Source organism: Trachypithecus francoisi, unplaced genomic scaffold (assembly GCF_009764315.1).
Source record: "Trachypithecus francoisi isolate TF-2019V2 unplaced genomic scaffold, Tfra_2.0 Lachesis_group8, whole genome shotgun sequence".
Lineage (NCBI taxonomy): Eukaryota > Metazoa > Chordata > Mammalia > Primates > Cercopithecidae > Trachypithecus > Trachypithecus francoisi.
In genome coordinates this window covers 76737506-76754489 of record NW_022681473.1, presented here as the reverse complement: position 1 = coordinate 76754489, position 16984 = coordinate 76737506, and the positions used below count along the sequence as shown (strand labels likewise).

The following is a 16984-nucleotide window of genomic DNA, read 5'->3' as shown; positions in this document are numbered from 1 at the left end:
TGTCAAATCTGATATGTTTGTCTACCTACCTTTCTTCTCACAACAGTCATTTGGATAGCTGACATTATGTCTGTTTTTCACTCCAGATGAATTTCAAAGTCATTAAAAACTTATCTAAAATTGGCGGGGAGCAGCGGCAGTTTGGGAGGCCAAGGCAGGCAGATCGCTTGACTCCAGGAGTTCTAGAGCAGCCCGGGCAACATGGCAAAACTCTATCTCTACAAAAAATACAAAAGGTTAGCTGGCATGGTGGTGCAAGTCTATAGTCCTAGCTACTCAGAAGGCTGAGGTGGGAGGATCACCTGAGCCTGGGAGGTCGAGGCTGCAGTGAGCCATGATCGCACCACTGCACTTCAGCCTGGGTGACAGGGTGAAACACTGTCTCAAAAACAAACAGAAATTTATCCAGAAACTGAGTTGGGAAGTGACAGAGAAAGATTTCGACCCAAGTGTTCTGATTCCAAAGTGCTTTGCTTCCCTCTATGCAAGCTGCCTCTCTAGGGCTAGTTAGATCCAGAGAACTAACTTCCTTGCCACTCCTCCCAGAGTAAGATGTGGCAGGCTGCAAAGAATCCCATGGCATGCAATGACCTAAATTAGATGGTGCTCAAGGGCATTTTTTGGGCTACCCAGGGCCAAAGGGGGACTGGGAAGGAGTCTTCGCAATGTCTGGGGTCCCTATAATAATAAGATAGTGAGCACCCAGTGCCTTGTGGGGCAAGGAGCTCTCTTGTTCCTCCTAACATTGGTCAAGCCCCCTTACATAAATGAATGTGTCATTCCTTTGCTCTTTCAACAACATTTATAACCTCTTTCTCTGCCCTTAACCACTGAGTGTGGATCAGTGCAGCCTCCACCATCCATACTTGCTATTGTTCAGCCAGCATAACACATGGAACCCACAAGGCGATGAAGAACGGTTTTCTCTTTCTCACTCAAGAAACCCACCAAAGTCTCATGTTGACTAGAGAATGGTTAGTGCTTCTTTTACTCCACTGAGTTCACAGGGTGTGCTCAGCCTTTGTCCTTCATGCTCATGAATGCCCTGAGGGTCTCTTGGGAGCCTCTCCTGTCCTCTCCCACAGCTCCCTGTGGTCTCAAATGCCTTTGCTCAGCCTTTCACTCCCTCCTCCCCTAAGCTTCACTTTTTTTCCTCCTTGGCCTTTGGCTTGAATTATCATTCATTATGTGTTGTAGAGCTGTGGTGGGGTCCCTGAGGTGAAGAGGGGCCGAGGCGAGTAGCCTCCGAGCATATTCCTTTGAGTTGGGCTGCAATGGCCTTCACTTCTTTTCCATACCTCCACTCAAATTACAAAATCCTCTGTTGTATTTTTTTTTTTTTTTTTTGCGGCAGGGTCTCACTCTGTCACCAGCTGGAGTGCAGTGGCGCAACCTCAGCTCACTGCAGCCTTAGCCTCCGGGGCTCAAGTGACCCCCCCTTATTCAGCCTCCCAAGTAGCAGGGACTACAAGCACTTGCCAGCACACCCGATTTTTTTTATTTTTTGTAGAGACAGGGTCTCACTATGTTGCCCAGGCTGATCTCAAACTCCTGGGCTCAAGCAGTCCTCCAGCCTTGGCCTCTCAAAGTGCTGGGATTACAAAAGGGGAGGCAGTACACGAATAGGGTGTGGGTCACAGAGATCACATGCTTCACAAGGTGATAGAATATCACAAAGCAAGTGGAGGCAGGGCAAGATCACAGGACCACAGAATGGGGCGAAATTAAAATTGCTAATGAAGTTTCGGGCACGCATTGTCATTGATAATATCTTATCAGAGACAGGGTTTGAGAGCAGACAACCTGTCTGACCAAAATTTATTAGGTGGGAATTTCCTGTCCTAATAAGCCTGGGAGCGCTACAGGAGACGGGCTTATTTCATACCTTTGGCTTAGACCTTAAAAGACGCTGCCCCCATGGGGCAGTTGTGGATATGGTATGCTTTGGGCATCCAGGAAGTGTAGAGTCCCTGGGCACAAAGAGAGAAATTAACCATGTCCCCAGCTTCCAGCAAGTGGGTGTTCAGTTTCTTGTAAGGACTATTATTATTATGATTATTATTATCACTATAGTAACAAAGAGGTCCCTTCACCCCTAGATACTTCAAAGCTCTTTTCTTAGGAACAAGGATATTCTCTATCAAAATAAATAAATTAACATTCAAATTTCATCAATTGCCTTGATTGTATTCATTATGACTATTTTCCCCCAATGTGAGGATCCAAGATTATGCATGACCTTGAGTAGTCACTTCTTTAGCCTCTTTTAACCTGGAGTTTGCACAGAGGTGTTGATCAATCCCATTGCTCTATTCACTACAGCCCTGCTTCCGTGCTCTCAGTCATGGAGAAAGAACTCAGCTAAATAAAAATTCCTGTGCAAAACCTTCCCTGGCATGGCAGAGGGGATGGTATTGAGGTACTTGATTAATGTCAGTGCCTATATGGTGTCTGAATGGCCAAGGTATCATGTACTAGAGCTAAGAAAAATAAATTATGTATTTGCCAAACCTATTTGGGAACAAACCCATATCTTAGAAGCTTATTTATTTCCACTTGGCAAAGGTATGTGCTGCCACTGAGGACAGCAGTCATACCAAAGTTAGCTTAAAGAGTTTTTTCGTTCTTACTCCCTCCTTCCCTTCCCTCCTTCCATTCTTCTTCCCTTTCTTTTCCTTCTCTCCTCACTCCCCCTTCCCTGGTAGTTATTTGAGCTGAAAGACCATCCTATAAATATCTTAACTGAATAATAACATCCAAGTGGTTCTCTGAAATGAGAAGCCCACAGTTAGGCTGGTTCTGCCAGCTATTTTAACCATCACAGAACTGAGACAGTCTCACATTCTGTAGCAGATATCAAATATATTAAAATGCACATATATGTCATGTAAGTTTTTTGAATGTATTTTTATAATTATGTTTTTGAAATTATTTGGTTATAAGTTACTTATTTGTTATAGGATTGCTTGTAATTTCTGGAAAATCCTTGTGCATTCTCTGGAAATCTTGTGATGTGAGAAAATCTAACCCTAAATTGTGTTCAAAGGCAATGGAAATTTCAACACATAATAAAGAAACAATAAAGTTGACTTAATAAAGTTGAGATAGCTTACAGATATTCAGATTTTACTTCTTTTAGTTTTTGCAAATTCCCTACAATATTTAGCTGCATTTTGTATTTGTTGTTGTTTTGCAAGGGGTTTAAGTGTTCTTATTGTCCCCCAACTCCCCACCCCCCGGAAAGACGTGGAAGCCTGAAACACTATGCCTATGGGCCACATGGGTAGAACGCCCTGACTAGTTGGAGTCATCGTTATGCTATTACCACCTGTGTGTTCCTCGATGAGTACTTATCTCTCTGTTTCAGCATCACGGGAGCTGTGTGACCAAGGAAGTAGCACGGTCGTATCTAAGGATGATAAAAGTCCATGAAACATGATAATAATTTTTGCTTGTACAATACCATCCACTAAATACTTTCACATACTTGACCTCATATAATTCATTGTGGTCATCAGACATAACTGAGATGGCTTGTGTGAGGTTTGACTTGCCCAGTTGACTGTGAGTGGTGTGGACCAAGGCGCCTGCCTGTCTTGTTCACTATTGTATCCGCTGGGCTCAGAACATGGCCAGTCTGATATCCATTTACCCACCCACCTATATCCATCAACAGAATATTTATTGAGCATGTACTACATAGTACTGAATAATGACTAGTGATGTTAATCTATCTTGGAGATTTTGGGGAGGGTGCATTTAGCACCATAAATAGTTTATTTAGCATCCAAATACATAGCTTTCTTTTAAATTACACATTTTGTCTTATAAATTATGCCACTTATTTAAATTTTTAAAAATTTTATGAAAAAAGAATCCAGGTTCTGAGTAAAGTCCATCACAGTCCAAATGTGGGACCTTGTTGATCTAGGATAGTGGTTAACAGACAGAGTTAAGCGTCAGGGTGTTGGATTCACTTCTACACTAAAATACTGAGCTTAGAGCCTGGAACAAATGATTTAACTTCTTTAGACTGCAGTTTTCTCACTTGCAAAATGCAAATAATAACTGCACTATTGGCCTCATGGGCTTTTCGGAGATTCATGAGGTTATGAATATGTGATTTATGAACTGTGAAGAGCAATACATAATTTTAAGAAAATATATTTATGATGATGATCGGGATCATTATGGGAAGAGAAGACAAGACAAAATTAATTGTAAAGTGTTTTATAAAATTCAGATACCAGATTAAATAAAAAATAATAAATAAACAATAGGAAAGTGAAGGATGGAAGAAACATTTTAAAGAGTAAAGAGTGATAGAAACATAATATCCTCCTCTATTTCAATAAACAATGAATGACCTGTAATTGGGAGTACAAAATCAGGACATCATTTATGATTTAACAAGCTTCCATAATTTCCTAAAGCAAATATTTAGATTCTAGATTCAATGATGCCATGGAACTGTTACTCCCTAGAAAAATTTGGGCCACAATTGATGGAGACTGAAGACAGGCTTGCACATTCTGCTTTGCAATCTTGTTGGTTATGCCAATCTCTTTGCAGAATTGCTCTGTTGATGTAGATATTTAACTGTAATCTGAGCCTCATTTGCTTATGCCTGTAGAAGGAAGGGATGGGTTCCCACTATCTCACTTTGCAAAGGCTCAAAAAGATGGATTTACTGGGTTAGCAATACCTAACATATCAAAGAGTCAAGGAACCATATCCAATCAAATCAACACCCTGGTAGGCCTGGCACTCAAATCTCTGTCTCAGTCCATATATAGCACCCACTGTGGGCTAGGATTCAGTGTAGGATTTGAGAGGAGAGAGATGGTAGAAAAGGATAAGATTTAAATCACAACAAAGTAGATAATGTAGGCACTCCTAAAAGAGAGTCAGATAGCCAAACACAGTCCTTTGCCATTGCTCATTGGGCTTTGTGAACTTAGGAACTCCAAAGAAAAGAGGAAAAGACTGGGTTCCATCACAGTTTCAGAGCTCAAAGCCCTCACCCCACTGTTCTTACTTTCCCCCTTTTTATGTTATGTCATGCTATGTTATGTTATGTTATGTTATTTTTGACACAGGATCTCACTCTATTGCCCAGAAGGGAGTAACTGCAGGGGCGTGATCTTGGCTCACTGCAATCTCCACCGCCCAGGCGCAAGTGATCCTCCCACCTCAGCCTCCCAAATAGGTGGGACCACAGGCGTACACTTCCATGCCTGGCTAATTTTTGAATTTTTTATATAGACGGGATTTCACCATGTTGCCCAGGCTGAATGATTCCACCTCTTCTAAAGGGCAGAGCCGTCTTTTGGCTTTGACTTCTCTTCACCAAAGCCCCTTGGTTTGAATTCCTGATGAAACCAATGTGACATTGCTTTGCTCTGTTAAAATGCATTAGAAAATGTGGAAACATGAAAAGATTTAAGCACCATTAAGCACACTGCTTTGTGATAATCTGATATAAACTTACCTCCTCGACTCTTCTGTGAACTCCATGAAAGCAGAACACTGTCTTTTCTATCCTAGTGTCTCTGCTTCTAGCCAGGTCCTGGAACCTAGTTAGTATTCAGGAGGTGGTGGTTGAATTGAATTTGAAATTGTTGAGCCCTCTCACTTCACAGTTGTGGGAGCATGAGAACCAGGCCCGGGTTGGCACACAGGTCTCATTCTACTCATTAGGGAGCCATCTGGGGTAGATGAAGCACAGAGACAGCAAGTTCAAGTCCTGGCTTTACACTAAATTAGGTTAGCTATTCTACATCTCAGACCCTCAGTCTCTTCATCTGTAAAATTAGATTAATCATACGTTTTTTTTTTTTCATGATGTTTTTACAGATTAGGAATACGAAAGTAAAAGAAATAGGAACTGAATAAATTGTGTGTATCATCCTTATTACCCTCTGCCTCCATGTTTGTTTCTGGTCACCAGATATAGCCTCCTCATTCTTTTATGGAAAGTAACTTGCCCCCATCCCCTGATGGGGCCTCCCAAACCTTCAGGCTAGTCAGGTTGAAACCCATGGTACTTGATCCCTGGAGGCAGAAAGTGACAGGAATCTGTGGCTCCAGTTCAGCTGTAGCCAGTGTGGATCCTGCATTTAAACTCCCACACTCACCCCTGAGTTGTAGCCCTGGTTCTGGTCAATGGCTTTGGCTTCCCATCCCAGTTCCAGCATCTCGAAATTAAGAGGCAGAAGGAAACATGGATTTCATATTCCCCCCTTGCCCACACTGCAGAGATCCTTGATACGAGGTCTCAAATTCCCTACAAAATACTTCCACTAACAGCATCACCTCCAGCCCATGCCTCTCTGCTCCCAGAGGCGGCCCCATCCCATTCTTGGTCAGTCCTGGTTGTAAACAGGATTTTCCTTTAATTATGAAAACCACTGCCCTTGAAAGACCATCCATTGGTCCTAGTTCTGCTTTTTTTTTTTTTTTTTTTTTTGCTTTTTAAAAGAAATTTTTTTTTAGTCAGGTTCACACTCCCGCCCAGGCTAGAGTGCAGTGGTGCAATCACGGCTCACTGCAGCCTCGACCTCCTGGGCTCAAACTATCCTTCCAACTCAGCCTCCAGAGTAGCTGGGACTATAGGCAAGCTTAACTGTACCCAGCTAATTTTTTTATGTTTTGTTGAGACGAGCTCTCACTATGTGGCCCAGGCTGGTCTCACACTCCTGAGCTCAAGTCATTCTCCCGCCTCAGCCTCCCAAAGTGTTGATATTACAGGCATGAGCCACCATGCCTGGCTCTAGTTTTGCTTTCTACAGTCACATAAAACATAACATTTAATCTCCAAAATGATACCACAAGTCTCTAAAAGATGGTAGTCATTCCTTCCATTATCTCTTTGGCACATGGGATGAAAAATTACCATGTAAACGTCACAAAGACATATGTTTTTCAGTTTTACCTAAATGGGTGCCTTGCACATAGCAGGTGCTCAATAAATATTTGCCAAATGAATAAATAAATGAACCCCTATTATGTGTTTTATAATTCACTATCTCTAGTTCTCACAAGCTCTCTAGGAAGAAATTACTAATCCCATTTTATAGATATTATTTTGCATGTAAAGTAGGATCTTCTCTTCTGTATTCATCTTTATTTCATCTATAATGTCAATTCTCCTTTTAAAATGCAGATAAAAGCAAGTGCTTTTTCTTAAAAATCCTTTAATAAATCCATTTTACTTCTAAACAATTACTGGTACTCTTACTTATTAAATCAAGCCAATAGGCACAGACACTGATACTATGGTCATGGCGGAGCGGGTGGCATGCTGAGGCGGAACAGGCTGGGCACAGGATTTTTATAACTGGCCTGATGAATCCTTTGAAGAAATAGACAGTACACTAGCTGTTCAACAGCATATTCAACAGAACATAAGAGCAGATGGCTCCAATATTGACAAAATTCTTGAACCATCTGAAGGCCCAGATGAAACTTAGAGAAGTATGGACATTTAAGGCAATTCTGCCTTGAGCTAAATGGACTTGTTGTCAAACTTCAGAGTGAATGCCATCCAGATACTTGCACTCAAATGACAGCAACTGAACAATAGATTTTTCTTTGTGCTGCTCATAAAACTCCAAGAGTGTCCTGCTATAGCCTATACTAGACACACACTTGATGGCGCTGCATGTCTTCTGAATGGCAATAAATATTTTACCAGCAGGGTTAGCATAAAGGAATAATCTGTAGCAAAACTAGGATCAGTATGCCTTAGGATTTACAGGATATTTTTGCATGCTTATTTTCAAAATTGGCAGATATTTGATGAATATGAAAATGAAATATTTTTGTGTCATCGGTTTACTAAATTTGTGATGAAATAGATGAAATATGATTTGATGTCCTGCGATAACCTGATTATACCAATATTAGAAGAGGAAGTACAGAATTCAGTTTCTGGGGAAAGTGAAGTAAGAAGGGAATCATATGGAAAAATGTACTGATCACCTATCTAACATGAATTATGTACTGTATATATCATTTTAGACACATCAATCATATATCCATATTATAGCTTCTTCATTAGTAGTATAATCCATATTATAGCTACTTCATGTATAGTATAGCTGGGTTATACATGTATTGTATGGGTTATACATGTATTATATATGTTATACATGTATTGTATGCTGGGTTTGCCTTTTAAAATGGGAAATACTTTTTAAGTTATTCATAAGCTGTATATTCACCAGTGTGGCACCCATGGTTTCTTTTTTTTTATTATACTTTAAGTTCTAGGGTACATGTGCATAACGTGCAGGTTTGTTATATATGTATACTTGTGCCATGTTGGTGTGCTGCACCCATCAACTCGTCAGCACCCATCAACTCATCATTTACATCAGGTAGAACTCCCAATGCAATCCCTCCCCCTCCCCCCTCCCCATGATAGGCCCTGGTGTGTGATCCATGGTTTTTTGGGTTTTTTTTGTTTTTTTTTGAGACGGAGTCTTGCTCTGTCGCCCAGGCTGGAGTGCAGTGGCCGGATCTCAGCTCACTGCAAGCTCCGTCTCCTGGGTTTACGCCATTCTCCTGCCTCAGCCTCCCGAGTAGCCAGGACTACAGGTGCCCGCCACCTCGCCCGGCTAGTTTTTGTATTTTTTAGTAGAGACGGGGTTCACCATGTTAGCCAGGATGGTCTCTATCTCCTGACCTCGTGATCCGCCCGTCTCGGCCTCCCTAAGTGCTGGGATTACAGGCTTGAGCCACCGTGCCCGGCCGTGATCCATGGTTTTAAAATAAGATTAGTATTATCTGTTTATAATACCTGTTAATAAAATAATTTACAGTTTGGTAAAATTGCTGCTAAACAATCATTGGATCACGATCCTCATCAAACAAACCCATCTATAAAAAAATTGAGTGAGAGCTTGAGGTTTCACACAAGCCATTTACTAAAGAGGTAGAAATGTTTTTCTTTGGTTTTATCCTGAGTTTAGATAACTTAAAAAATTCTACAGTACGTAGTTTTGTCTTACCTGTTAACTTTCCTCAAATGAGATAAACTGTTTTAAAATTCTGTTTATAGTTTTTGATATGCATATATAATTATGTATATATCTAAATACAAATGCAAATGAAGCATGAGTAATACTTAAATAATTTTACTGTGCTACATAAAGAACATACTTGGAAAGGATTTACCTTTCTGCAACAATGGACTGGTGCATACAAGATGATGATAATGATAAGGCACATAAATGACGGTCCTACTAGAAACCTGCCCTGTCCACCCTTTCTCATTTCCCTTAACCTTATCCTCAAACTACTTTAGCTGAGAAGCTTTTCACCAGACTGTTAGTGGTGGCTTATACCTATTTATATTTGTGTTAATTGCTTACAGATTATACCTCATATTAGCAATTACATTACACTACAAGAAAATGTATTTGCATAGGGTCTTGCTTATCTTTGTTTTGCAAAATTATCCTTCTTAGAAAACAGTCCTTAAAATAGTTTGACTCTTCCTGTTAGTAATATTAATCTTTCATTTAACCAGCTAGCCAGCATTAAATAACATTGAATAAATACTGTAGTATTTATTTCCCACCCCCTCCTCACAAAGTTTGTGTTTGAATTATATGCACATGCGAGATTATTAGCAATAATTCATAGGTTCCAAGAGTGTTGATGAATAGTCATACATTTTTTGGACTTTGTTTTAATTCATTGTGGTAAGACTGATTCAAATGCAGATTTATCAGTCTTATAATCTATTGAATGCCATTTTTTTATAAAGCACTGGAGATCTTATTGCCAAACTGATTGTAATGAGGCACTAAGGCTGAAAACCTTGTACATGTTGTGAAGAAAGTATTTAATTCAACTTTTGAACAGATTTAACAAACATGAGGAACTTTTTATATTTAAAAGGGTTATTTTGAAATGAAGATGAAAATGTATTCATCTTAATTGTTTTTTTCAAATTTAAGGGAATAATTTATACCATCTTTTGAGACAAGAATGTACAGCAAAAGTGTGGGGAACAGTAGTATACTGAGAGTGTGTGTATATATCATGTATGCCTTTCCAAACCTGCCAGTCCTTTTGGCTTTCAACAGTGCTCACCAGCCACAGTCATTACTGTTCCCCATCCCACAATTGGCTTTTAAGAAGCCTTATGTTCACAGTGAAAGGAATGTAGACTCTGAAATGGATTTATGGATTTATATTCATGTCACTATAAACCAATGGAAATGGTAATTTTTAAACAAACTTACTAAATATTGAGAGACTAAACTAAGTTGATAAATTATATATAGCAGTGTAGCTGTTCTCTCTTTTAAAAAAATTGAGCCAATAATTGGCTTTTTTCTTATTGAAAAAGGTTTTGGATTAATAATGCATGTTGCACTGAATGTCTTGGTTCTGGTCTAATTGGTGCAGGTGGCCTGGACCCAGAGTTCTGCAGAGTGTCAGGTCTGTGATGCTGGCTGGGCCTCTTGCTGGATTTCTACAGAAACTCAAAGATTTTTCTTGCTATTTGGATGATGCTTAAGTGTCTGGACCTGCGAGTCATAGCCTCAGCTACCCAGAAGGAGCCAAGAAGTCTGGGTCTGACTGAGGCCTATAGAGTGCTGACTTGTTATATGGGTGAGAGCATGGGACTCCCGCCCAGCAGCATTCAGCATTCCTAATTGGCTTTTTCAAGACACAGCATTGCCTGTAAGTCATCCTGTGCCACCAGATTACCCGGTACCACTCCAGTAGGATGTTAACAGAGGGAAGAAAGTAACGAGTGGGCAAAGTTAAAAACAGCACAAAGAAAAAAAGTAAGAGAACAAACTTGAAAGAAGGATTTCACCACCATCATTAATAGCATGTATTGATTACCACTAAGTGTTTGGCCACTTTGCACATTGCTCACTGTCATTCAAAGACACTGTCTTTGGAAGCCCCTCTGTGCAAATGGGAGAAGGTGTGGAAAGGATCAAACTAAAAGCAAATTCAAAGCAATTACGAGTTGCCCAGGAGCATCTGGGAAACAGTCATAAGTTAAATAAACCACTAGGGGGCAATCCAAGAATGAGCAAAAGTCAGTCCAGTTGGCAAAGAAGATGCCTTGGGGAAAGTTTTTTTAAAGTACATTTTCCAACACATGAAGAAATCTGAGATCGTTTAGTCTGAATCTACAGAACAAGGTGATATTTCAAAATTTTGATTTATTTTTTCAAGTTACGTGTTGATTTAGAAAGGAAAGGTCTTCCTCAATGGTCAGAAACACTTATTAAACACAAATTGATCAGAATCATGTTATAATGAAAAACAATGGTTGGAACAATAGTGTGTCTTAAAAATTTAGATCCCCCCCAGGCACTTGAGAAACTTCTGAATGTTGGCCATTCAAAATAGATTTCAATTAATGATACATATGAGGTGGCACAGCATAAAGGAAATCTGAAAATATTTGGTTAACATGTGTAAATGAATCAAATCACACATGATTTGTTTTACAGTTGTACTGATGATACAAAGTTTTTAGGTATGTAATACAGCTTTGCAGATATGTGTGCATATTTTTTTCTGGTATATCTTCTTTGCAGGTAATTTGGTATGTGCTAATCAGTTGTTAACAGGGATTAAATCAAGGATTAAGCATCTTCGTCAAGGATCAAACATCTCTTGTTCTGTATTTATCTTCCCTGAGGCTCCTGTCTCCCAATCTGGAGGCATGGTTAGTTGCTGCATTCTTGGTAGTCTCATGGCACCTTGCTATTAGTAGAATAAGAGCATGAACTCCCCAGGCAGACTGCTAAGGTATGAATCCCATTTCTAGCTGTGTGTTTTTGGCAAGTTACCTTGTTTCAATTAGCCCCTCTCTGACGTAGATACAAAATCAATGCCTACTTCATAGGTTTACAGTGGGAAGTGAATGAATTAATATATGTAAATCATTCATAAAAGTATCTGGCACATAACAGGTACTCAAGACATGCTTGTTGGTTTCATAAATGAATGATCTGAACATAATGTAAATTCATTACAAGAACAAGTTCATGAAGAAACTGCAGGATTCTTAGATGGATTTTCACTGGCTATAAAAAGTCAACTGGCCAGTGGCAAACAGGAGAGCTGAATAGTGATACTCTTGAAAAGAAACTCTAATTGGTGTTCAGGTCCACCAGACAAGCCTCTTTGTCTTACTTCTAGAATACGGTGACAAACCATGAGCCAGAAATACAGGTGTTTCAATAAAAGTATAGAGTTTTGTCTCAAAAATGCCAGTCAGCCATTTAGAAAAGTTCTATCTGTAGTCACTGAATTTCTCACTTTGTTTTTTGTCTTTTCAACTATAGCTATCTAAAGAGTTTAAAAATAGGCACATCATTTACTTAATTCTCTGGACAGATTGACACATTTCAAAAGAAAAAGTTTTTAAAACAGTATCTAAAATAAACACCATATAAAAAGTTACAGGAAGTTCCAGAGTCAATAAAAACATGATCCAAAATATACTATACATGAAATAGAAGGCATGAGGGAAACAGAAGCTCAGTTAGATGGTAATAAAAAAAATCACAAAAAAGGCTTTCTTGCCCCTCAAAAACTATATTTTCAAGGAAAAATAGGCCATTCGAAAAAATATAGAATGGAAATAAATCTGATCACAACTATAAATGGCCAGATTTTTAGACTCAAACATGATCATTATGTATTATTCTTTCACAAAAGTGGATCTTATAAATAATTAGATTTTCAAGTTAAACTTTTTTGCAGATGAATCTTCATAGGATTTTACAATTTTCAAGAACTCAGACAAATAGAGTGAAGAGAATTTGGGACACTAAACAGCTTGAAGAACAAAACGAAGCATAAAGAGGCTGATCAGTAAAGATATAATGAAGGAATTGAATGAATTCTTCCTGATATTATGTTATACTCAATGAATACATTTTTTTCTGTGAGAGTAGAAAGCCAAAATGGTGGCATTTCTATTCCAACTCTGTGTTCAGCTGGTCTGGAAATCATCCTGGAGTAGTAAAACCTGTCACTTTAAAAAACAGTGTCCTTATGTCCCAGAATGCCTTATCCACAGAGGATATTAGTCATGCTTGGGGCTATATTAGTTTACCAAACATGGCATTTTCCATCAGGGAACTGGATGTGGAGCAAGTATTAATAAATCCAAGAAAGGAAATGTAATAATCAGACAGGATGGTAACTCAAAGATTTATTAAAATGTATGGGAAACACTCAACTCGTTCAGTTTACAAAGTGGCAATTCCATTGTACTGAGGCCAAGATATTTTGTGGAGAGGGTAGTTACTGAGCCTCATCACTCTGGGCGGTACAGCAAGAGTCATGACTACAGTGACCTCAAAAGGAGAAGACACATAAACAACCCTGAGCACAGGGATGTATCTCAGTCATCTCTGCAGCCCCAGCGTCAACACAGTGACTGGCACCGAGGTGGGCTTGAGGACATTTGCTGAATGAATAACTGACTGATTGACTAATTGAAGAGATGGAGGAAGGGCAACCTAGCTAGAGGGTAGGAGAGCTTGAGCGATGATAGAGGGTTGAAAACACGGATGTGTTTGGTGCAACTTGGCTAGATGCCAGGTTATGTGACTCTGGGAAGCAATGGGGGATAAATCTGATCACTATATTGGATGGGTCATGGATTCAAGGCTAAGAAAACTAAACTTCTCTAGTAACCAGCATCTAGTCAATAGGAAACATAGGGGAGGGGCCTGATCATGTCTTTGCTTCAGAACATGTCTTGGGCAGGTGTGGGTGAGCTGGGAGGCTCAGAATCCAATTTGGAATCTGCTGTCATAGTTAAAGGAGAAAAATCAAGGTGAAATCAGGGCAGTGGAAGGGGAGCTGGAGAGGAGGTGATAGATAGCACTGAACTCTAGCTTGTTGCCTGTGAGATGTGGGAGAGGATCTCTGTCACGACAGGTCAAGACAGACAGACACTCATTTTCTCACAAATATTTCCTATGCTAGACCATGGGATAGATAAAGGAAGACAGAGAAGAACAGAACTCAGCCCCTGCTCTTGCAAGGCTCATAGTCTAGTAGGAGAGACAGACACATAAATAACAACAGCAATGTAACACATGCTAGAATAGAACAGAATACGTACAAAACACCACAAGAGTTTTATTCTGGGATGTGTTTGGACCCAAGGAATATCCAAGCTCAAGTAATCCTAAGTCATCATTTTATGGGTTATATAAACCATCTGGGATCATTCATTCAATCATCCATTTGAGTAACATTATTTATTGAGAACCTACATGCCAGGCACTGTACTAATTGTGGACACAACAGACAAAAACCTCTGTCCTCAAGAAATTACATTCTAGTGGCAGAGGACAAATACATAAATATAACAGAGTTAGTGATAAGTGCAGAGCAGGACAAAAAAACAGGGAAGGGCAATAAGAACTGCCCAAAGAAGGGGCTGAGGAGCATTGAGCTTCAGAGAAGATAGCCAGGCAAGGCCATCCTGAGAAGACAGCTCATTGAATGGCAAGGACCGGCTGCTGTTCCCATGGCTGCTGCTCGGATTCTAACCCCTTTGTCTGTTTATTTCATTTCCTGAGATTCTCCTCATTCTCTCCAAGGCAAACACTTCAGTCTTTCTTCACTGGATTGGAACTTGACACTTCTCAAAGCTGTTCTTGCTCTTTATGGAAGAGAGGGCCTTAGTCCTTTTAATAGCGCAAAGACAAGGGGCAGTGATAAATCAAGACTAAGAGAGCGCTCATTATTTTTACACACTTGATACACACATAGACAAATACCACACTGAAGAGTCACCCTGCACTTTCTGCCTCTCAGAAAACATTATTCCAGGCAGGAGGGGATGGCAGGGGGCCTCCCTGAGCCCATGTTTGCACTACCCCATTGATGCCCAGGTTCTTGCTCTTCTTGTGGGCACAGCTGTCCCAAGTGTCCCTGGAGGATTCAGTTAATCAATCCCTCATTCACAGGCATGATAAGCATACCTGGTGCACAGTGCCCCATGCTTGCATGGTGGGTGCACAGAGATCCACAAGGCAAGGTTCTGCTTGTCATGAAAACAGCTGGGGCTTGGAGGACTAGACAGTCTCCTCTCTGGTCTCCTGCCTTCCACCCCTTCTTTCCCACCATAGCCAGAGGGACATTTCTAAACATAACCTAAAGTGCAATCTGATCTTGTCCCACCGTTTGTCTCCCCTTCCTCAACTTGGCTTCCAACTTTTTTCTCTTAGTTTCTTTAAGGCTACATTTTCCTCTTTGTCCTCAACCTTATTGGTGGCTTCTTACCAGCTTCCTTACTGCCTCCTACTTCTTCTCCTCCTCTTCCTCCTCCTCTTCTACTGAACCCTCCTCCTCTTCTACTAAGTGTTGGTGGACTGGGACTCAGTCCTCAGCCTTCTTCTCCTCTCAAGCCTCATTCTCTCCCCAGGTGATATATCTCTGTGTGGCTTAAATACCATCTACAAGTACATTTGAGATATTTCTACTGAGCTTCACAATCAGAGATCCTATAGTTCATTTGACATTGGCATTTGGGTGTCCGCTAGACAACCGAAACCTAACACTACTGACACAGGAATTCTTGGTTTTCATTTCCACAGCAGAATCTAATTCTCTTCCTTTAGTCTTTCCCATCTCAGCAAATGGCACCTGGAATTGCCTGGATGCTCAGGCCCCAAGCCAAGCAGTCATTCTTGATTCCCCCTTTACTACACCTATTCATGTTGGCTCTACTTTCAAATATATACTCTTCCAGATATGACCACTATTCAATATCCTCTACTTTATCCTCTACTTCCATAGTCAAAGTCACTGCCATTTCTTACCTGGATTACTAGTTTTCCCATTGCCACTGCCTAAAATCCATTCTCTATTTAACATCCAAAGAGATGTTGTAAAATATAAATGAGTTTCAGGGCTGCATTGTGATTGTTGTGTGCCCTAAGCACTTTTGGCTTCATAAGTCTCCTCCTCCATTAAAAATATTAAAAACTATATTTTATGGCTGTTAATATAAATATATTAACATTATATTAGCACATTTTATTAGGCTTAAAAATTCACTTTCTTCTTTTGATTTTAAAATAAGTTAAAATATTTCTGTGTGATGTCTAAAACTGCTGTGGGCCCCAGGCACTGTGCCCACTGTCCCTTCACGGAAAGTCGGTCCTGATGAGGCCCCACCAGGGCTCCTACTTAAAGTCCTTTGACTGTATCCCCCAGCAAGTAAGATGAATTAAAAAGACCTTACCAGAATCCTTAATTTCTATATGAGCTGGCTGGAATCTAGCTTTTTGAACTCTTCCCCATCTGTCTCTTAAACAGAATGAGTTTTCTACTGCCAGGGGCCCTTGCACTTCAGTTTGTTGAGGCTCAAACATATTCCCTCCCAAATTCTCAATGAGCCACTAACACACAGGTGTAGCAAGCCTATGAGTTTCTTGTGGGTTATGCAAATAGGAAACAAGATGACTGGGCTTGAAGCATCTTGCTGGCTGTGTATTTGAGAGAGCTATCTGTTAGATAAAGGTGCCCCCAAAAGCAGGAGACAGAGGGTTATATCACCACAGGTAAGGGCTAAAGAGGGTAGAAGAGCTGGTGTTATCTGAGAAGCAGCAAGTAATGAAGAGAGAACATCATCGCAGTGAGTCAGATAAAGATGCCTGTCTCCTTTCTCTCTTCCTCAGCTTCAACCGAGCCCACTGAGAAGCTAGATCCCAGAAGAGGGAGGATCTTTAAATCATGTAGGAGGGTTTAAATTTTAAACCACACTGCATTGGGATTTATTTGCCATAAGGAACTAGGCAACTATGGAATCAGTCTGCCCAACTCCAAGGCCATCATCTTCCCATACCAGGCTGCTATCTCAGCTCTCAATCCTGTTTACCCTTTAAAAAAAATTTTTTTTTAAATTTTTTTGAGACAGAGTCTCACTCTGTTGCCTAGGCTGGAGTGCAGTGGCATAATTTTGGCT

General features: G+C 40.2%; 1 pseudogene; it reads left to right on the top strand.

The window, feature by feature from the left end:
• LOC117081347 overlaps window positions 1-8027 on the top strand; it is a 43852-nt pseudogene extending 35825 nt beyond the window's left edge.
• The last annotated feature ends 8957 nt before the right edge of the window (window positions 8028-16984 follow it).